Raw genomic sequence first — 21,920 nt, 5'->3', positions numbered from 1 at the left:
CTTGTTAGGATGTAGATCCCGCTGATGAGCACAAGAACTGAGGCTGGGGGCCAGGATGGGATACAGTACATACATGTGTGCTAGGACTGAGGGCAGGCCAGGCTGGACCAGACTGCAGCACCCACTAGCAGGTGCAAGAGGCAAGACTGGGGGTGAGCCAAGCCAGGGTGAGCTGTAACACCTGCCAGTTCACATAAGGGCTGGAACTGAAGGCTGACTAGACTGGAGTAGGCTGCAGCACCCCCAGCATAAGCTGGGATTGGTGGAGGGCTGAGTGTTGCCAGGCTGCAGCAACCACCAGCAAAAGCCAAGGTGAGGTGAGACATGCCAGACTAGGCTGCAACACACACCAGCATGCACAAAACCTAGGACTGGTGATGAGTTTGGAAGAGGAACTTCAGGAACTTCCCTGCTTGGCATCTGTTCCCACTGGTGAGCATGAGAGTTGAGACAGGAGATGGACCAGGCTGGGCAGCCTTGCATGTAAGTTGGTTAGGAGGCAAGGCCAAGTTGGGCTAGGTCACCACATGCATTGGCACATGCAAGAGCTAGAGTAAGTGCAGGTCAGCTAGGCTTTGCTTCAGCATCCACTGGCAAATGCCAGAACTGGGTGCAAATCATGTTAAGCTGGACAACAGTACACCACAGCAAGCAAAAGATCTGGGGCTAGGAGTGGACTTCGTAGAGGAACTGTGGCCACTCCTTTGCTAGGCTGCAGCTCCCACTGGTGAACATGAGAACCAGGCCTGGGGTTATGCAGGGGTGGATAAGGCAACAGCACCTGTTGGCATATGTGTAAACTGGGTCTGCAGGTGGGTCTGCACTCATGAGTATGTATGAGGACTAGATGGGATGTGGGACAAGCTGGACTAGATGCTGAGCATGCCATCATGTACAGGAACCAAGGCTGGGGACAAGTCTTGTAGAAGTTACTGGGAGTTGCCACAACTAGGCTGCAGTTCCTAACAGAATGAGTAAGGGCTAGATTTGTGACAGACTGGACTGAGGTAGTCTACAGCATCCTTGTTTTGCATGGGAGATGGAGCTGGAGTTGAAATTGACCAAGCATGTGCCCAGCACAGTAGCCTAGTGACTTAAGTCCTCACCTTGCATACTCCAGGATCCCATATGGGCGCCGGTTTATGTTCCAGCTGTTCCACATCTCTTCCAGCTCTCTGCTTGTGGTCTGGGAAAGCAGTTGAGGATGGCCCAAATCCTTGGGATTCTGCACCCGCATGACAGACTCGGAAGAAGCTCCTGGCTCCTGGTTTCAGATCAGCTCAACTCCGCTGTAGCTATTTGGAGAGTGAACCAGCAGACAGAAGATCTTTCTCTCCGACTCTTCTCTCTGTAAATCTGACTTTCCAATAAAAAAAAAAAAAGAAAGAAACCTTAAAAGAAAGGAAGGAAGGGAGGGAGGGAAGGAGGAAGGAGGGAGAAAGAAAGAAAAACTAACTGACTAGGCTACTGCACTCACCAGTATGTGCATGGGCTGAAGCTGGTGATGGACTGAACTGGACACTGAACTGACACAAGAGTCAAGTATGGGGTCACCCAGGTGGGGTTTTTTAGGGAATGCCCCAACCAGACTGCTGGACTCAAACTCTGGCCACAGGAAAAATCACAGCATATGTGATCCAACCTTGAACCGCATGTACTGGGACTGAGCCTCCTCAGGTGCTGATGCCTGTGTAGTGGACAGCACTTCCAGATGCACACAGGGGACATGACAACCAGATCATCTAGGCCAGCAGAGGAATTCGAGTGCCGCAGCAGATGAAGGAAAACAGAACAAGTTGAACAACTCTTTTGGAAAGCTTTGGCAGCAAGTATATGGATACACGGATGCACTAAGGTGGACTGGGTCAACCAACAGACCATAGAAAGATTTTCTCAACCCAGGAGCAATGAAACCAACAGTGTTTCAGCACCTCCAAAACCACTCAAATAGCACCCCTGGAACATTCTTCCCCACATCAGGGTCTTTAAAATTACATCAAATTACTCTGGATGCTGATCCAGTTTGGCAGCAAAAGAGCAGTCCCCTAACCTTCCCCCAGTATTGTAGATAGAGAAAAAGGAAAAAAAATGGAAACATTTGTCCCATCCTCCCATTTCTCAACCCGCCCCACCCTAATCGGTAGCCCAAATGGGCGCACATTCTTAACTATGTAAACAACATTTAAACTAAAATTAAATTGAAAAAAAAGGAACCAGTTGTCTTACTAGAAAGCACCTTGTTTCTTAGAAGCGTGTATTTCTGACCCAGATATGATAACTCTCCTATTCTAAGGAGTTGTTTATTCACCAAAAGGCTATAATGATAGAACTGAAAACCATTTTATCTGTCAGTACCAAAAAACCATGTATGTGGTCAAAGTAGCCACATCAACCCTGACAGTCTATAGGAAGAAGTACCGACCTGTGGAGGAAAACACCCACATGCATACCCTCAAAAGGCATCTCTTGATGCCTTCTCCAACCAATACAGCACAGCAGTGGCAAAAGTTCATCCCATGCCACTACCACCATCACACCTGTTGATGGTCCAAGAGTCACCAAATGGAAAATCAACAGACATCATCATCTGTGTTGTCTGTGCTATATCAAAGCACCAACCTGGGAGGTTGTCTGCCAACTCTAGCAAATTCTGTTTATTTCTGGCATACAAATTAGTGATTCCACACTGATTTTTCTCAAACCAATGTGTCTACTTCACGTCATAGTGGCCTCCCTCCTTAATAAAGCTTATGATGCCCTTCATGTCAAACTCCAGCCTTTATCTCTTTAAAACATGTTCAGGTACACAACTACCCATCTTAGCAGGGTTCAATGGAGAGCTTTAAAAAAATACTGAGTTCTGGGTCCTAATTTCAGAGATTCTGATTTAATGGATCTAGACTAAAGTTTGGCCATTAGCATTTTTAAAGGCTGCCCAGGTGATTCTAAGGTAGAGAATCTATCCTATCTATCCATTCTGTATACACAGATGGACCTCTGCTTCAGGAGCACCCACAATCCAACTGCTAGGGGACAAGCACACATGCAGTGGGAGGCTCAAGCAAGAAGCTCAGATTGATCATGTACTGTATACCAAATTCTACGCTGGCAACTCATATGGTCTTTTCAACATGTACATCACGTTGTCGTTAAAATAATCATACAAAATAGACACTATTATCTTTATGTAGAGCTGGGAGAGAGAGGTTCCCAGTGGTCACACAGAGTGACTGGCAAACCCAGAGCCAGACCCTGCGTCCCAGTTCCAGTTCTGCACACTTTCTATGGCCTCATTTGGAGCTGTCACGCCTCGTACAGTTGGATGATGATCTTGCCCCCTACAAGACACCCAAGTTTCAACCCAGAAATCCTATTCTATTGCATTCATGGATTTTGCCTAAAGCATTTTCTCTTGAATTCCACACATGTAGTCCATCTGACAGGACATGCTCTAGGCTGCCAAAAAGATGTCAAGTTGTATAAGGAGAACTTGATAGGGGATCTGTCATGTCTGGCTCCTTGCCAAAGTACTTCTTTTCTATATACTAATACCTGGATCCTTCTCCATCACTGCTAACATCAACCCTGCGCCTTTCCATATTTAGTTTTTGTTACAAATACAACTATATTGCTCACCTGTTGGCCATTCCTTTGCTAGGCTTACTAAAATTACATACTCCATCAGCATTCCTCTGCTTTATACTCCAGAGAACATGCAAAGAATCAAATTATACTGGCTAATTTGCAAAGGATTGCTGCCAATGTCAAGACAGATTCTAACAGCTAATGAACTAGAAAGCTAGAGTCTAGAATTATGTACTTTAAAAAAAGATTTATTTAATTTAAAGGCAGAGTGACAGAGAAAAAGCAGAAAGAGAGGGAGCTTCCATCCCAACACACTCTCTGATTCTCCACGCTCCTAACAGCTAGGACTGCGGGCAGGAAATTACGTCAGGAACTCCATGCAGGTCTTTCATGTGAGTGACAGAGACTCACTTGGGTCATGTGATCCATCACCCCTGCTGCCCAGATGCATTGGCAGGAACATGAACTCCAAGTGGAAAGGCTGTGGAGCCCATGGGGTAGCATCACAAGGAAACCCTCTGCCTGTGGCACCAACAACCCCTATGGGTGCCGCTTCTAGTCTGGGTGGCTGCACTTCCCAATCCAGCTCCCTGCTTCTAGCCTGCTAAAGCAGCAGAGGATGACCCAAGGCCTTGGGCCCATGTATCCACTTGGGTGACCTGGAATAAGTTGCTGGATCCTAGCTTTGGATTGGCTCGACTCTGGCCATTGTAGCTACTTGGGGAGTGAACCAGCAGATGAAGATCTCTCTCTCCCTATCCCCTCTCTCTGTAACTCTGTCAAATACAAATAAGTAAATCTGTAAAAAGAAGAAGTGGAGAGGCCAGAACCTGAACCAACACTCCACGATGCCATAGGGGCATCCTAAGCAGCGGCTTTACCTGCTACACGTCTCCCACCCCTGAAAGTAGCTGTTTTTATAATGTGCCTGGGATACAGTAGCTAACATGTCATGTCTTATTCCATGAAATCCACATTTCCTGTTGGCTGAGAGGTGTAGCTGGTGGGTAGATGCAGTAGAGGCCAGAGTCCATCGAAAGGAGAACATTTCTGGTGAATAGTACCTTAGTGACATTGTACAGAAAAATCCAGTGCTTGCACAGGCGTCCTGTGGGTCCTGGGAGAAAAAGATGTCAAGTTAGTCAGCTTCCCTCAAGACTCGTCTCAAATTCCTGACTTCTGCAGTTTTGTCTAGCCTTCCCCTGCCCACAGCAGCCTTTCCTCAGGACAATGGCTTTGGAATCTTCCTTGTTTCGCTCATTTCCCCAGTTCTACCTAGATACCATATACCACAGGATAAATGTAACATTTCTTGAGTGCGCAAAGAACTATCAACAGTTCTGTCTCTCAGATACGCTACCACAGTACCTCGACAAATTCATGCAAAACAGAACTAAAAGGAAGCTGATTGTGCAAAACAATGGAAAAATTTTAAACCTATGCATAATTTTTAAGATATTTTCCACAAACTTCTTGGAAGGCCCACATATGCATGAATTTCAAATTTTTGCTACCACAATAAATTTATCTTTAAACTTTCATTTTCCACGAACTTTTGGAAGTATTTTCATATACAAGGTCAACTTTGATTTACCTCAAATATTCCTATCTTCCCAAACTTTCCTATCTTCTTCCCACTGTTACCTCGGGTCACATCTTCTCCTCGTCTCCTGAAGAGAAAAAAAAAAAAAAAAAAAAAAACTCCTTGGTCCCTTTCATTTCTCTTTTTATGTCGCTCCCAGAGTGATTTTTCCAAACAACGAAAACCACATCACTGATTTTTAAACCGTGACTGGCTCTCCCACGGCTGTTCCTTCGGCTGTTCGCTGAAGCCTCAGACTTCAGATACAAAAGCGGAAAGAAAGGAAGACGCACCACACAGGCAATGTGGAGATTCGACGGCAAAGGTTGGAAGAATGTTGGGTTATGTACTCGAATACATCGGATCAACGTGATGGACACTTCCTGAGGACCACACTTGGCCGCCTCTCAACACCCGGAGCAACATTTTGAAATTTTTGCGCGCTAAAGGCGCGGCGCATGCGCGGAAGTCCTCTGGGGGAGGGGCAGTCTCGTTTCTCAGCGGGCAGATCTCGCGGTGTTTGGGAAAGTACGAAGCCCAGCAACTGTGTTCTGCGGTGTTGTCGTGCCCGCCCCATCGCATTTTTTTTTCTTTCCGGCCCCAGTGCTTTCGTGCTGCAGTCCAAAAAAGACAAATCCAGACTCCGTGGCAAGAATAAATTAGATTAATGTAATTCTATGAAGGACTATCCTCCGGGAGGCCCAGGAGTCCTCACCGCCAGTTCCTCAGAAACCAAAGAGAAAAGTAAAACTATTCAAGAAAAAAAAAAAGTGTATCGATTTGTCACGTTAGAATCCAGTGTTTTATTTTCGTGTTTTCACTACACAAAACATCCCACGGGCTACACACCAAGCCGCCCCCCCTCCCCGCGGCACTGCGCCTGCGCCGCGGTGTGTTTACGCCGTGGGGCGACTGGCCGGTCCGGCTTCCTGACGTGATTCTTAATGAAAATCATGTTTTCGTCTTGGAAGGCCATCCGGAGTTTAAAACAGGACAGGTTACGAACTTGAAGACAGTGAAAAATCAGAACTTTAATGAAAGTTTGAGCACTCAGAAATCGCTGTCAGGGAAAGCGAAGACAGCGCTGCGCTCCCTTCCAGGAGACACGGCAGGCAGCCGCAGGCAGCCCGACGCGCGGTAAATATTTAGGGAGCTATTGAAAATACAGGCTGTGAGACGGCACCCATGCCAATAAGCCTAAACCAAAGGCCTCAACCAAATGAAGGCTGGCTCTTGAAGCTGCATAAGAAAGGCAGCCATGCAAATTTTGACACTAAAAAAGAGAGGTGTCTAGCATTTCTAGCATTAGCTAGAAAAGCACAAACCAATAAGCAAATGTTAAAGATGGTGTGGGCTTCTCTTCAAAGTTTCAGATGGCCTAGAAGTCAGCGGCGCATATAAAATGAGGTCTGATGAAACTTGGTGTGTGCTAGCTAGCCCTGGATCCACATGAAAATAAAAGTCAGGAAAACAGATTTTTAAGTTTTTATGAGAATTATAATGTTTTAGTGCACTCAAGAAACAAACATAAGTAGTTGGCATTTTCAGCTAGACCTGCATCTTTAGAGTTGGATAAGAGCATATGTATTAACTGATCGTTTTTTATTGAGCTGTGTTTTTTTTTAAGATTTTTTTTTTCTTTTAGAGACATCTGGTCCACTCCCCAAGTGGTTGTGATGTTGGGGCACTAGGCTGTCTGTGATATGGTATCAGAGAAGGCATCACCTCAAAATGCTAGCCCCTGGATTTTCTTAATATATTCAGTATGATAGTAAAATTCAGTAAGTCTTGTAGTTTGGACAGTCACATCTAACACGAAAGTGAGGAGTGAATAAAATCCTGCTCCAGGTCTAGAGGTACAATGCTTGGCTGGAAGGATCGTAACAAGTTAGCTGAACCAGTGTTTACTGAGGCTTTCTTCACGGAGGAAAGGAGATGTGCATAAGGTAAAGGAATTTCTGGACCATCGTAATGCTTGACTCCGAAATATGGTGACTTTGTTGAGACAGCTAGTGTAAGACGAAGCCTTTCAGTGTACCTGAGAAGATGGGTCTAGTGAAAATTAAGACAGAATTGGATGAAGAGTTGATGAATGACTTTGCATCCTTTGGCACTCCTGCTGCGTTTAGACTGATAAGGTAAGACATCTTTACTGGGGCCCAGCACCATGGTTCAGTGACTAAATCCTCACCTTGTAGGCACCAGGATTCCCTATGGGCACCGGTTCCTGTCCCAATTGCTCCACTTCCCATCCAGCTCCCTGCTTGTGGTCTGGGAAAGCAGTAGAGGACGGCTCAAAGCCTTGGGACCCTGCACCCACAAGGTGAACCAGGAAGAAGCTCCTGCCTCCTAGTTTCAGATTGCTTCAGCTCCAGCTGTTGCAGCCACTTAAGGAGTGAAGCAGTGGATGGAAGATCTATCTCTCCTTCTCCATAAAATCAGATCTGCTTTTCCAATAAAAATAAATAAATTTTTTTAAAAAGTCATCTTCACTGAAAAAAAAAAAAAATCGGGTAATGAATAAAAGAAACAGACCAGTGCACTGATTGTCCTGTGACTTGAAAAATATACTTCACAGTTTATTCAATTGGTGGTTAACAATTTTAATCATACCACTTCTTTTAAAAAATTACTTATTTTACTTTAAATTTTTCACGAAGGGCAGAGAGACAGAGCTCTTCCATGCCCTGATTTATTCCCCCAAATCTTGCAGTAGCTGGGGCTGGGCCAGGCTGAAGGCACGAATTTGGAAATCAGTGGTCTCTCACATTTGGTGCGAATCCAAGTGCTTGAACCATCATCTCCTGCTTCCTGGTAGGCACATTAGTAGGAAATTGGGCTTCAAGGTGGAATTGATAGTCAAATCCAGGCGCTTTGGCATGCGCTGTTGGTGTTCTGAACCTGTGTTGACTGTCCCAGAGGTTCATCCCAACCATAGCACTCCTTTTTTTTTTCTTAAGTTTTCAATTTTATTTGTTTGAAAGTCAGATTTTACAGAAAAGAGAAATCAAAAGAGAAAGTCTTCCCTCCATTGGTTCACTTCCCTTCTGATAATGGCCAGAGCTGAACAGATCTGAAGCTGGGAGCCAGAAGCCTCTTCCAAGTCTTCTACGTGGTCATGGTCTCAAGGACTTGGGTCATCTTGCGCTGCTTTCCCAGACTTAGCAGGGAGCTGGATTGCAAGTGGAGCAACCCAGACACGAACTCATGCCTATATGCTTGTATGGGATGCCAGCACTTGCAGGTAGAGGATTAGCTTGTGGTGCTACCATGCCAGGCCTGCCAACTGTGCCTTTTTTTTTTTTTTTTTTTTTTTTTGCCCAGTGTTCTGGGCATATCCCTTGTAATTATCCTGACATCACAAATTAGTGGAAAAGCTGTACTCACTGTAAATTAGTGAATCTGGACTCTCTGAGTTATTGTGACACCAAGACATTAAGAGAAAGTGTGGAACAACTTTGTTCCCCTCTATTAAGTATCGGCATATTCGGTACTCAGTCACTCAGTGCAGTCAGAACGGAGGCCAAGTGAGGGCTGGAGGAGACAAAGAAGGGTGAACTTTGCTTCTGAGTGTTCAGGCAATGTCCTCTGAGGGCATCTTTCCTGATGTACTCTTCATTTGCTGGGGAAGCCCACCCTTGGATTCTTCATTCCGTTTGTGTCTGAGGGAAGGAACCTTACTGTTATGTTGTCTCCAGTGTATTGCAGAGTCTTTTAGTCACAAGGTGGCTGTCCCAGCCCTGATCATGTTCTTCACGTTGTTTGAGTTAAAAAAAAAAAAAAAACCCTCTCCTGGACACTTCTCTCTTCTTTAAAAAAAAAAAAAGAGAAAGAAAGAAGAAAAAAGAAAACTTCCCCATATGATTTAACAGACTTCCTCTTTCATCTTATTACCCAATCCTGTACCATATGACTTCTAGCTGTAAGAGTGACTAGGCCATGTGGCATAGTAGGTGAAGCAGTTACATGGTTGCCAGCATCACATATGAGCACTGGTTCGAATCCCAGCTGCTCTGCTTTCAACCCAGCTGCCTGCGGAAGCACCTGGGAAAGCGCTGGAAGGTAGCTCAAGTACTTGGTCCCCTGCCACCCATGTGGGAGACCCGGAAGAAACTCGGGGCTCCTGGCTTCAGCCTGCCCCAGTCCCAGAGACCTGGAGGGAGTTCCTGGCTCCTGACTTTAGATTGGCTCAGCTCCAGCTGTTGTGGTCACTGGGAAGTGAATCAGTGGACAGAAGATCTTACTCCCTGTCTCTCCTCCTCTCTGTATGTCTGCCTTTCCAATAAAAATAATAAATAAATCTTTAGAAAAAAAAAAAGAAAGTAAATAATTTTTGTATTGCTTCCATGTTAGGAAGTTGTTTCACCTATTTGCTTTTACTTTTTTAAAAAAGATTTATTTTATTTTTATTGCAAAGTCAGATATACAGAAAGGAGGAGAGTCAGAGAAGAAGATCTTCTGTCCACTAATTTACTCCCCAAGTGACGGCAAACACCGGAGCTGCGCCCATCTGAAGCCAGGAGCCAGGAGCCTAAGGCTTTGGGCCGTCCTCGATTGCTTTCCCAGGCCACAAGCAGGGAGCTGGGAGGGAAGCAGGGCCACCGGGACACTAACTGGTGCAAGATGAGAACTTCAGCCATTAAGCCATCACATCGAGCCCTGGTTTTCTTTTTTTTTTTTTTTTTTTTAAGATTTGCTTATTTTTATTGGAAAGGTGGATATACAGAGAGGAGGAGAGACAGAGAGGAATATCTTTCCTCCAATGGTTCACTCCCCCAAGCGACCGCAGTGGCTGGAGCTGAGCCAATCCGAAACCAGGAGCCAGGAGCTCTTCCGGGTCTCCCACACAGTTGCAGGGTCCCAAGGCTTTGGGCCGTCCTCAGCTGCCTTCTCAGGCCACAAACAGGGAGCTGGATGGGATGCAGGGCCGCTGGGATAAGAACCGGCGACCATATGGGATCCTAGCGCATGCAAGGCAAGGCCTTTAACCACTATGTTATCACATCCGGCCCCCTAGTTTTACTTTAAGAAAAAACTTTTTAAACACTGCATCCTGTGTCTCCTGTTTCTGCTGGATGGTGCTGCTTGGGAACCGTCAATCCCGGAGCCTGGGCTTCTGGATTGAACGCCGTGTGTGTGTCCACGAGGATGTTTGTTCCAGTTCACAGCAGTTTCATCAAAGGTAAAAATTAGTTACAGTGATATGCTTTCTTGATCCCTTCCCACCTCCCTCTGTGCCACAAGCATCCACAGGAGAAACTAGTCTTACGCCTTCATTCGCACTGTGCAGCTTCATGATATGCAAAGCTTAGAGGTGTCTGAAGCCACTAATTAGCTCTTTTTTTTTTTTTTTTAAGATTTACTTATTTATTTGAAAGAGTTACAAAGAGAAATACAGGTCTTCCATCTGTTGTTTCACTCCGCAAATGGCTGCATTGGCCAGGGCTGGGCTAGTCTGAGCTAGGAGTTTCATCTGTGCCTCCCATGTGGGTTGCAGGTGCCCAAACACTCGTCTTTTGCTGCTTTTCCCAGGCCATTAGGGAGCTGGATCAGGAGTGGCGCAACTGGGATTTGAACCAGCAATATGAGACAGGATGCCCCCAGTGGCATTACTCACCATGCCACTTCGCCAGAGTCTAAAAAGGTCTCTGTTTTCTCTAAAGAAAGGCATCCCTGCAGAATTTCTGCTATTTCCCTATAAACTAGTTTTTCTATTTACTTGCAGGAAGACTTGCCCATGGCTGCTTTAACATGTTTCTGTGCAGGGAAAATTAAAGACCCAAAGTATTATATTAATGTTGTAATTATATTGACTTTATTTCCCCGTATACCCAAAGGCATATGAGCTAACAATGACTTTTTGTGGCATATAAATCTCTTACTATGAGAGACAGGTCTTAGAAAGCAAAAGGAAGGTAAAATTCTAATCTTATATTTTCAAAGACTTGGTATCTGGTTACCATGATCTTGTGTAGTATGAGTGAAGAGTAATGAGGAAATTATATCATTCTTTTTAGTTACCAAAGTAACATGTGATGCATTACTTCATTTATTCGTTACTCCTTTTACCAGCTAAAATCCATTGAGTGCGTAAGACCCATTTCAAAAAACACCTCTTCAGCAAAGTTTCCCTTATTCTCTCTAGAACCTTTTTAAGTACTTTGTGTACCATGTTTGGTCTTGCATTTATGCTACTAATTTTTATGTTTAGAGTAACACTCTTCTTTTTTCTTGTTATATTAGAATTGCTTTTTTTTGTTTTAAAAAAATTATGTGTTTGAAAGGCAGAGTTACAGAAAGAGAGAGATATCTTTCATCTACTAATTCATTTCTCAAATATCTGCAACAGCCAGACTGGGTTAGGCTGAAACCAGGACCAGGAACCCCATCAGAGCCTCCTGTGTGGGCGATAGGGACCCAAGAACTTGGCCCATGACCTGCTGCTACCTCCCAGACACATGGGCAGAAGGTTCCATTGGAAGAGAAGAAAAGGGACAGACAGAGCTCCCATCTGCTGGTTCACTGTCTAAATGCATGAGCAGCCAGGCTGGGTCAGGCCTTAGCCCTGAGCCGGGGACAGTCTGTCTCCGAAGAACGAAACTGGAAACGCAAACAGAACTGGGACTTGAACCCACGGCATTTTGGTATGGGATGCAAGCACCTTAACTGCTTAGCCAAAGCCCAGTCCTACTTTTATTTTCTACGGAGCCTTGAAATTGACCTTATAGATTATAGATCTACAGATTATATAATCTTATAGATATGTCATATCAAAATATGTTAAACATTGTATGTGATATCAAAGTGACTATGTCACAGAGGCTGTGAATGGGTCTGTTTTTTCTGGGGAATCTTTCTGAAATTTTAGGCTTTGTGGAAAAGGATCAGGTTTAGATTGCTATCCTTGTTACTAATTCTGTGTGACCAAAAATGAATTATCTTTTGCCATTGGTTCTATTTCTTCACTTCTGATTGGTTATAATACCTACATGGAGTACAAAGAATTATTAAAATATTCTATCGTAAAATAATGTAAAATCAGGTTATGTGGTTAATGTACAAAATGATCAAAATATTTGATGGGTAGACACTATGCAAATATAGAGTTTGGGTTAATGTGATGGTGTTAAATCTTTTGTGTATGTATGTAAAAAAGTAATTGAAGTATGGTTCTGGCTTGACGCTTTGTAGGGCTAGAACTAACTGATGGTCTTGGCTTTGTCCTGTGCTCCTGTTGTCTAAACAGCACAGCACATCAGGTCATTGATTTTCCTGCTTGCTTTTTTATTAAGATTGATTTTTGTTATTTTTATTGGAAAGTCAGATATACAGAGAGGAAGAGAGACAGAGAAGAAGATCTTCTGCCTGTTAATTCACTCCCCAAGTGGCCTCAAAGGCTGGAGCTGTGCAGATCTGAAGCCAGGATCCCAGAGCCTCTTCCAGGTCTCCCACACAGGTGCAGGGTCCGAAGCCCTTAGCCTGTCCTCTACTGCTTTCCCAGGCCACAAGCAGGGAGTTGGATGGGAAGCGGGTCGTCTGGGATTAGAACCTGCTAGGCTACCACACTGGGTCTGATTTTCCTTTCTTTGTGACTGTCCTGCAGATTGAATTGTGAGGTATGAGTAACCCTCTTCTGTCCTTCTGTGGCCGCAGAAGGCCTAACTATGTTACAAAGTTGGAACCTAACTATTGTGGAGCTCTTCAGTAAAGGAAGAGAAGGAAAACTATTCTGAAAGTCTAGGTCAGAAAAATCTAACCCTAAATGAAGGAAAAAAGACAGGCAGTGTCCCTTAGCGTGGGAGCTGGTTGGATCCACTGAAATAGGAGACCCTGAACAGCTTGAAGAGGTTTGGGATGTTTCCTTTTTATCAAAAATAAACAAAACCATAATACGTTACTGTTTTAATACACTATGAATTTATAACAAAGTCTCATAATTTTGATTATTTGGTAAATAAAAGAGTCTTTTTGGTAGGAATATAACATTATTTCTATGGTGATTTGCTAAGCAAAATACTTGTTGAAATATAAGACTAAGAATTAAGGCTCATTCTGTGTTAATTTTCTTGGCACATTCTTTAAAAGTGGTCTTTTTTTCCTCCTCAAGGTATTGTTATGTATTTATGCAAAAGGTAGGGTGACAAAAAAAGAGAAAGTAAAAGAGCTTCAGTCCACTAGGTCACACCATAATGGTTGCAAAGCCAGGAGCCTGGAACTCCATCAGGTCTCCTACATGAATGCCAGGAGCCCAAACACTCGAGCCTTCTTCTGCTTTCCCAGACACATTAGGAGGGAGTTGGGTCAGAAGCGGAGCCTCCAGGGACTCGGACCAGCACTCATAGGGAATGCCAGCATTACAGACAGTGGCTAAACTTGCTGAGTTACAATGCTTGCCCCATAGGAATTACATTTAAACATGTTTAAGGTCATTTGTCAGCCTGGTAATTTCTTGTGAAAATTAAGGGAAGATATTGAAAGGCAGTGTAAAATCAGACAATGAAATAGTGGTGAAGGCAATCAATATACAAACCATTTAAATATATATGTATTATATTATATGAAAGGTAAATAGCCAGGCATTTCCTAGTCACTGGGCCATTCCCCTGATGCCTGCAGCAGCTGAGGTTAGGCCAGGCTGAAGGCAGAAGCTAGGGATTCAACTGGAGTCTGCCATGTGGGTAGCTGAAACCCAAGTGCTTGAGTCATCACCTGCAGCCTTCCAGGAAGCTGGACTTGGGAGTAGAACCAGGAGTTGATACAGATATTGTGGTATTGGATGTTGGCATCCCATGTGATGTGTTAACTGCTGCCCCAAGCACCTCCCCCTATGGTCAGACCTCATCCTTGACCCTTTTCTAGTCTGCTTTCAGACAGGTTTCCTGATACTAGAAGTCATCTGACCCCTGCTTAGACAAAGTGTGGATGTGCATATTTAGTTCATGTGAATATATGCATGCATCTATGTATGACTTTGTTTCTTTTTAGGTCATACTAGTCTCGCCTCATGTCTTCCATGTCTTCTCTCCACCAAAACCATCTTTATCAAAGTGATCTGGATGGCCAAGTGCAATGGTCAGTCCTGTGTTTCTCTTGCCTCTTTGAAGTACTTCCCACTCAGCAGTCAAAACGATCAAAGTTAAACAGTCAGACTGAAACTCTGTCTGCGAGAGGACTTACCTCAAATGGAGTAGAATCCCATGTTTACTGTGACATACAATGTTTTATGTGACCTGGGCCCCTATTTCCTCTCAGATTTCTTCTCTCACCTCTCAGCCCCAACTTGCTGTGTTTCCGGCTTACTGGTTCCCTTATTGTCCCCAAATCAACCAGGCACATTCCTGCCTCAGAGCCTTTGGATCCGCAATTTCCTCTGCCCGTAGCATAGAGAATGACATGGTCCCTGCTCTCATTCCATTCGAGTTGCTACTCAAATGTTGCTTTATCACAGAGGGCTTCCCTTCATTCCCCCGGCCCCAAAACTCATTTCTTTTCCAGCACTGAAGCAACATGACATCTTTTGCTTGTTTGTGGTGTTTTGCCTGCTTTCCACACTTGAGTGCAAATTTCCACTCTGTAACACTGGAACTTTGGCTGTCTTTGTCCTCTGCTGTGTCCCTAGAGAGCTTGGTGCCTGGGAAGGACTCATTAAAAATTTAATGAACGAAGAAATGAAGAAGCACTTATGTAAGTGATTATTCAGAGTAGTCAGAAGCGCAAAGTGAGTGGTTCTCAGCTTTCACCCGGGTATGTGGGGTCAACTGAAGGCTGAGCTCTGAACCCAGAGTTTTCTCCTTAGTTTTTTCAGCATGAATAGTATGTCGTTAAAGATGGTAGATGGGTAGCAGAACCATTCCATTGTTCCTGGTTCCATATATTGGTCACTGGTAATACTAATAAACTTTCACTTGCTCAGTACATTTTACTTGGAAACGAACTTTTTTCTCTAAATAAAAATGCCTCATCAACTTTTTTCTTTAAATTTTAATTTTATTAGATTATTTTTTAAGATTTTTTTTAATTTTAAAAATATTTATTTATTTTTCTTGGAAAGGCAGATTTACAGAGAAAAGGAGAGACAGAAATATCTTCCATCCACTGGTTCACTTCCCAAGTGGCCACAACAGCCAGAGCTGAGCCAATCTGAAGCCAGGAGCCAGAAGCTTCTCCTGGGTCTTCCATGTGGGTATAGGGTCCCAAGGCCTTGGGCTATCCTCTACTGCTTTCCCAGGCCACAAACAGGGAACTGGATGGGAAGTGGAGCAGCTGGGACATGAGTTAGTGGCCGTATAGGATCCTGGCAATTGCAAGGAAAGGATTAATTTAGCCATCGCAACAGGTCCTAGATAATTTTAATATTCCCATTTAATTTTGATTTTTTCCAAAAGTGCCTTTTTTTTTCTTTCCAGAACCTGAATCCTGTCATTTCCAGAGCATTCTATTACTTACTTATTTGTTTCTTTGTTTATTTTTCTATTTGAAATGCAGGAGAAGAGAGAGATCCTCCATTCCTTGGTTGATTCTGCAGACACCTGTACCGCTAAGGCTGGGGAATTCAGGAGCTAGGAAATCAATCTGGATCTTCCAGGTGAGTGATAGGGACCCAAGTACATGAGCCATGACTGCTGTCTCCCAGGGCATGCATTAGTGTGAAACGAAAAGCGATGCCAGGCACTTTGATATGGGTGTTTCAAACGATGAGCTAACGTCTACCGCTCCCCCTAGAACCTTCATCTGTGGAGAGTGCATTGAGATTAAATTAAGTCAGTGACACCACAGTTATGTAATGTGCAAACTCACCAAGTTGTGGCATCTTCTGCACTGGCATCTGGAAGCTCAGCTCACAAGCACAGGGCCACACTCGTCCTTGTACCCTCTCTGTTTTCTTGTAGGGCTTTGGATCACTTCTCTATCTCTTGGTTTCATCAAGTTCCCCGTGGTCTTACGAGAATTACTGTGATAATGTTAGAGAAGATACTTTCAAATATTTAAAGTATTATGTTGATCAGGATTGTTTGGGTCCAACTCCTAGAAACCTTTAATGGGGGCCTGTGCAAGTCAAAATCATAATGTAATACTGTATCTTATCCACTTAGGATAGCTACAATTTGTAAAAATGGAAAAGAAACAGGAGTTGGAAAGAGGTGGAGAAATTAGGATAGCCATCCTTTATTAGTGGGAATAAAAACTATTTCAGTTGCTATGCAAAACACCTTGGGGCGGGGGGTTGGGTAGGGCTGTGGCATAGCATTTAACATCATCCAATAACAGATCGAGTCCTGACTGCTCCACTTCTGATGCTGCTGCCTGCTAACGCACCTGAGAAACCAGCAGAAGACGCTCTAAGTCCTCAGGCCCCTGCACCCACCTGGGATACCTGGAAGAAGCTTTTGATTCTTGGTTTGAAGCTGCCCAGCTTTGGCCATTGTGGCCATTTGGGGAGTGAGCTAATGGAGGTAGAGCTCTTGTCTCTGTAACCTTGCCTTTCAAATAACTATTTTTTTTCAAAAGAAATTTATAACAAACAAGCTGAGAGAAAAAGATGACTTTTTAAAAAATTATAAATACAGAGCTTCAGATCAAACACAAGTGGCATAGTGATGGGACATCTTTGATATGCAAAATCCAGACACTATCGAAGATAGAGTTCTAGAGGAGATTTTGTTTGCTAAGGGCTATTTGCCTGAAACTACATGGCCTCTCAGTTCTGCCCACCTTTGCTTTCTTGTGACACTGCACACAGATATGATCTGCATCTCCATCCTACAGGGGCTGATGCTAGTACTCTTCAAAGAGTATTTTCAATTCCAACTGTACATGATCTCACGTGTCACTAACTTGCAATTTACAAATTGAAGTTTCTGAGACTTGATTCCAAACGTTTCAAGAGGGACAGTTTGGTTAGCCACATTTGGATCAGACTTTCCTCTTCTCTTGTCTGGTCAGTTGAGAAGGGGAGCAGGAACAGGGTCCCCTCATCTGCTGTCCCTCTGCAGAGGGTAAGGGCCAGATGCTCAGAAAGAAGCCTGGGACAGCGGGGAAGCAGGGAGTCCTACATGCTTCAAGTGTGACATTAGAGAACTGAAAATACCGTGTGGTTCTTGTTCCCATGCTTTCTAGTCTTCCACCCACTCAGGATATGACCTGCCCTTCTGATATGTGACACATTTGTAGATACAGATGGCTCTCCGACAGCTCCAGCCACCAGCTATCCCTTTGCATTTTGTGACAAATTCATTTTCCAGGATTGTTTCTTTTGCCTTTTAATAGATAAACTCTTTCATTCATTTTTCTGGGATCCAATGAATTCAACGTACATTTTGTGACTGTAAGAAGCCATTTTTTAAAAAATAGAATTTGTTTATTTGTCTATTTATCTTCATTTTTATTGGAAAGTCAGATATACAGAGAGGAGAGAGAAGATCTTTCATCCCCTGATTCACTCCCCTAGTGGCCTCAAAGGCAGGAGCTGAGCCAATCCGAAGCCAGGAGCCTGCAGCCTCTTCCGGGTCTTCCATGCAGGTGCAGGGATCCTGGCATGTTTAAGGTGAGAACTTTAGCCACTATGCTACCATGCCAGGCCCAAGAAGCCAATTTTTAAAAATGTATTTCAGAGACAGACAGAAAGATAGAGCTTCTGTTGGTTCATTCCTCCAAAGTCCACAATGGCTGGAGTTGGGGCTGAGCTGAAACCAGAAGCCAGGAACTCAATCCAGACCTTCCAGACCTTGCTGGCAGGGACAAACTACTTGAGCCTACAACTTCATTAGCAAGAAGTGGTTCCTAGTATTGAACCCACCACACTGATATGGGATATGGGTGTCTCAACTGTTAGATTTCCTACTAGGCCAAATACCTGCCTCCAAACCCAGTCTCCTTACACACTTTGCCCTCTGTATTAGCTAGGATTGCCTGTAAGTGCTGTAACAAGTGGATCCCAAATGTGATGGGATTCTCTCTCAACAGGATAGAAATGTACTAATGTACTTCCCCCCCCCCAGGTGAGATCAGGGGCCCAGGTGGGTGATGGCTATGTCATCTACAACGTACAGCTTCCAAGGTGTGTTAGTATTCATTTTTCTAGCCTACAGCAAGAGGGCAAAGTAACGGCAGAACTGAAGGGACTCATGGGGCAGACTTTAGGTAATAGGCCTGGAAAACACATAACACATTTGCTTCTATTCTGTTGAACACACTGAGCTGCAAAAGAGACTGGGAAACTTCATGTAGTTGAGCAGCTATGTGCTCTGTTAATACTTCTAATGCTAAGAAAGAAAGAATGAATTCTGGACTGTTGGCAGTCAGTCCTACACTCTCCTCTCTCAGCTCTGTCAGTGGCTTTCTTCTCTCAGATACCCAAGCGTGGCTGTTATAGTATAGCAGGCTAAATGTCTGCCTATGACCCTGGCACCTCTTATAGTTTGAGTTCTGGCTGCTCCACTTTGGACCCAACTCCCTGCTAATGCACTTGGGAAAGCAATGGAAGATGGCCTGAGTCCTTGGGCCCCATGTGGAAGATCTGGAAGGAATTCCTGGCTCTTGGCCTTACCCTGATGCAGCCCTGGCCATTGTAGCCATTTGGGGAGTGAACTAGTAGATGAAAGATTATCTCTATCTCTCCTCCTCTCTCTGTAACTCTGCCTTTCAAATAAATAAAAAATAAAATTTTATTTTTTATAAAATCAAACACCCAAGCTTGAATCCTTAAGTTTACCCTTATTTCTCCATTGGTTCTAATTCCCTTTCCTGTTGGAACCCCTCACGCAGTCTAGTTCTGTTGGCCTCGGTGCTGCTTTAAGGCTGTTTAATCTGTTGCTTGAGCAACTGCAGTAGTCTCCAGAATTATCTCCCCGTGCCAGCCTCTCCAGGCGCATCGCACCCCTCCTTCATCCTGCTGTCAGACGCCACTTCCGAACACAAAGATCTGACTGTACAAAACAGCTTGGGCCCCTTCATCGTCACCTCCCCTCTCATAGGCACCATATAAAAAGCATCTTCAGCTATGCCTTTGCAGCTTAGGTTATGGCAGATTGCCTCCTGTTCTCTCTCCTAGACTCACTCTGGTTTCATGGCTCTATTTTTCTAAAACATATATTTGAGAGAGAGGAGAGAAAGAGAAAGGGAGGCAGTAAGGAAAGGGGAGAGAGAGAGAGACAGAGAGACAGAGAGACTCTCATGCATTGTCTGAGTGAGGCTAAAGCCAGAAGACAGAAATTCAGTCCAGATTTTTACCATGGATTGCACCTACTTGAGGCATTGTTTTTTGCCTCTCAGGGTCTGCATTAACAGGAAGCTAGCGCCAGGAGCTGAGCACTGCAGCGTGGTATATGAGCATCTTGACAGCTAGGGCTAAAGGCAGACCCTCATTTGCTTCATGCTTGTACTTCACCCATCTCCCAGGCTCCTCTGTTTTGTCTGTCTGTCTGTCTGTCCCTCTCTCTCTCTCACACACACGGAACTCTATATTCAGCTTTTCGTGTAGCACTATCCCTAGATGCCATCTCCTGGGTCAACTTCAGCCTTACTGTGCTCCAGGTCATCCCATCTCAGAAATCTAGGCCTCAGAACTTCAGCCCAGCCCAGGACTGGCTTGCTTTTATTCAGGATACCAGTCATAGCGTTCTTTTCACCTGATATTCTTTGTGTTCCCACTACTAACAGACTTATTTTTTTCAAAAATACATTGTATGTGTGTTTAGAAAATCTTTAAGAAGCAGAGACATAAAACACTTCCCTCTTGTGGTTTATTTCCCAAAGACCCCCAGTGATGGGGGCATAGGCACACCAAAGCTGGGAGTTTGGAACTCAATCCAAGTATCCCATGGGTGTGACTTGGGGTCCAAACACTTGAGCATAACATGTTTCCTTTCAGGATGGAGGGAACATTAGCAGGAGCTGAAATTGAAAGCTCAATCAAGACTTGAACCCAAGTACTCTAATATAGGATGTAGGAGTCCCAAAAGGCATCTCAAATGCCAGGCCAAAAGGTCTATCCCTAAACGTGCTGTTTTCAACTTCCATCTTTAAAATTTAACTTCCATCTTCCAAAATTTTAAATTCTTTTTATTGGGCCCTGGCAGGTTTGAACTGCTGCATGGCACACTGGCATTTTATATGACCTTCAGTTCCATGCCAGCTACTGCACTTCTGATCCAGTTTGTGGCTGGATCTGTGTCATGGGGAAAGTGGGGGAGAAGTCTTCTCTTGGCTGGTTCACTTTCTAGATGGCCACAAGGGCCAACGCAAGGAGCCAGAATCTTCTTCTAGGTCTGCTGCGTGAGCGCAGGGACCCAGGGATTTAGGGTTGTCCTTCCCTGCTTTCCCAGACACAACAGCAGGGAGCTGGATCTGAAGTGGAATAGCTGGGACTGGAACCAGAGCACGTTAGGGACGTCTGCCTTGCATGGTGTTATTTAACTCACTATGCCAAAAGCTTCTTTCTACTTTATTTTATTTAAGATTTGTTCTTTTTTTTTTTTAAAAAAGCTTTATTTATTACAAAGTCAGATATACAGAGAGGAGGAGAGACAGAGAGGAAAATCTTCCATACGATGATTCACTCCCCAAGTGACCACAACGGCCAGTACTGTGCCGATCCGAAGCCAGGAACCTGGAACTTCCTTCCGGGTCTCCCACGCGGGTGCGGGTTTCCACTGCTTTCCCAGACCACAAGCAGGGAGCCGAGTGGGAAGTGGAGCTGCTGGGATTAGAACCGGCGCCCATATGGGATCCCAGCGCGTTCAAGGCGAGGAGTTTAGCCGCTAGGCCACGGCACCGGGCCCAATTTATTCTATTTTTATTGATAAGTCAGATATACAGAGAAGAGAGACAGAGAGGAAGATCTGATTTCACTGTCCAAGCGACCGCAACGGCCGGCCGGAGCTAAGCGGTGCCGCTAGGATTAGAACCTGTGTCCATATAGCATCCCGCGGCGCGGCGCGTGCAAGGCGAGTACCTTAACCGCTAGACTCCCATGCTGGGCCCGCCCTTTCTTTCTATTTTAAATTTGAGCACTTCTGGGGGGCCTGGGCTGTGGCACCGTGAGTCACGTAACCGTCTTCCAGAGCACGTGATCCCAAGTGGACGCTGGTCCCAGTGACTACCGGCTGCTGTTCAGTTCTGACACCGTTCCCCGCTAACGCACCTGGGAACCCTGCCACGTAGACGACCCGGAGGAAACTCCTCACCGCTGGCTTCAAAATTTGCCCAGCTCTGGCCTTTTTGGCCATTTGGGGAGTCAACCAGAGCATGGGAGATTCCCCCTCTTCCTAATTCTCCCTTTGAAAGAAAGAAACATCTTTTTAAAAATTAATAGAAGGCGCCCAGCAAATTTCTGCGAACTGAAATTCAAAGAGTCAGAAATGGATGGCTATAAAATTGCTAGATTCATATATTCCTGTCCGTGTAGCGGAATGACAAAGGTGAGCAAAAACTATTGCATTGTAAACATCCTCAAAGCCGTGTGCGCTTGGGAGGGGCACGTGGAACCTTGGCAGAACACCTCCCCCCTCCCACCCCGCAATGTGCCGCGCAACTTCCCCTGGACAGGACCACGGCTGGGGGGGTCTGTCGGACAGGACCACGGCTGGGGGGGTCTGTCGGACAGGACCACGGCTGGGGGGTCTGTCGGACAGGACCACGGCTGGGGGGGTCTGTCGGACAGGACCACGGCTGGGGGGGTCTGTCGGACAGGACCACGGCTGGGGGGGTCTGTCGGACAGGACCACGGCTGGGGGGGGGGTCTGTCGGACAGGAC

General features: G+C 44.9%; 1 protein-coding gene and 1 long non-coding RNA gene across 12 annotated transcripts in view; one reads left to right on the top strand and one right to left on the bottom strand.

Annotated features, from left to right (window-relative positions):
* Nucleotides 1–5,639, bottom strand: part of LOC121166856 (probable G-protein coupled receptor 19) — a 30,476-nt gene extending 24,837 nt beyond the window's left edge. The window contains exons 1-3 of one of the 7 annotated variants that reach the window (XM_040996160.1): nt 5,461–5,616; nt 5,180–5,255; nt 4,650–4,702 (exon numbers count right to left, since the gene is read on the bottom strand). The gene's annotated coding sequence lies outside the window, so the exon portion shown is untranslated. Of the gene's footprint in view, nt 1–1,106; nt 1,142–1,330; nt 1,361–1,720; nt 1,743–4,649; nt 4,703–5,179 lie in introns of those variants that run through there. The other 6 variants (XR_005885504.1, XR_005885505.1, XR_005885506.1 and 3 more) reach the window with 6 other exon arrangements.
* A 120-nt stretch (nt 5,640–5,759) lies between these two features.
* LOC121166855 lies at nt 5,760–15,734 on the top strand. Of its 5 annotated transcripts, none has more exons than XR_005885499.1 (4): nt 5,760–6,304; nt 6,813–7,305; nt 10,185–10,349; nt 14,153–15,133. It is a non-coding gene; the product is annotated as an uncharacterized LOC121166855 (long non-coding RNA). The 5 variants fall into 5 exon arrangements; XR_005885500.1 differs by lacking the exon at nt 5,760–6,304 and adding an exon at nt 15,653–15,734 and having other exon boundaries at nt 6,312–7,305; nt 14,153–14,239; XR_005885501.1 differs by lacking the exon at nt 5,760–6,304 and having other exon boundaries at nt 6,312–7,305; nt 14,153–14,239; nt 14,787–15,133.
* The last annotated feature ends 6,186 nt before the right edge of the window (nt 15,735–21,920 follow it).

The sequence above is a fragment of the Ochotona curzoniae genome, unplaced genomic scaffold (genome assembly GCF_017591425.1).
Source record: "Ochotona curzoniae isolate NIBS_2020 unplaced genomic scaffold, NIBS_Ocur_1.0 patch253, whole genome shotgun sequence".
Lineage (NCBI taxonomy): Eukaryota > Metazoa > Chordata > Mammalia > Lagomorpha > Ochotonidae > Ochotona > Ochotona curzoniae.
The sequence above is the reverse complement of the archived record's forward strand: the minus strand, read 5'-3'. Positions and strand labels throughout refer to the sequence as shown.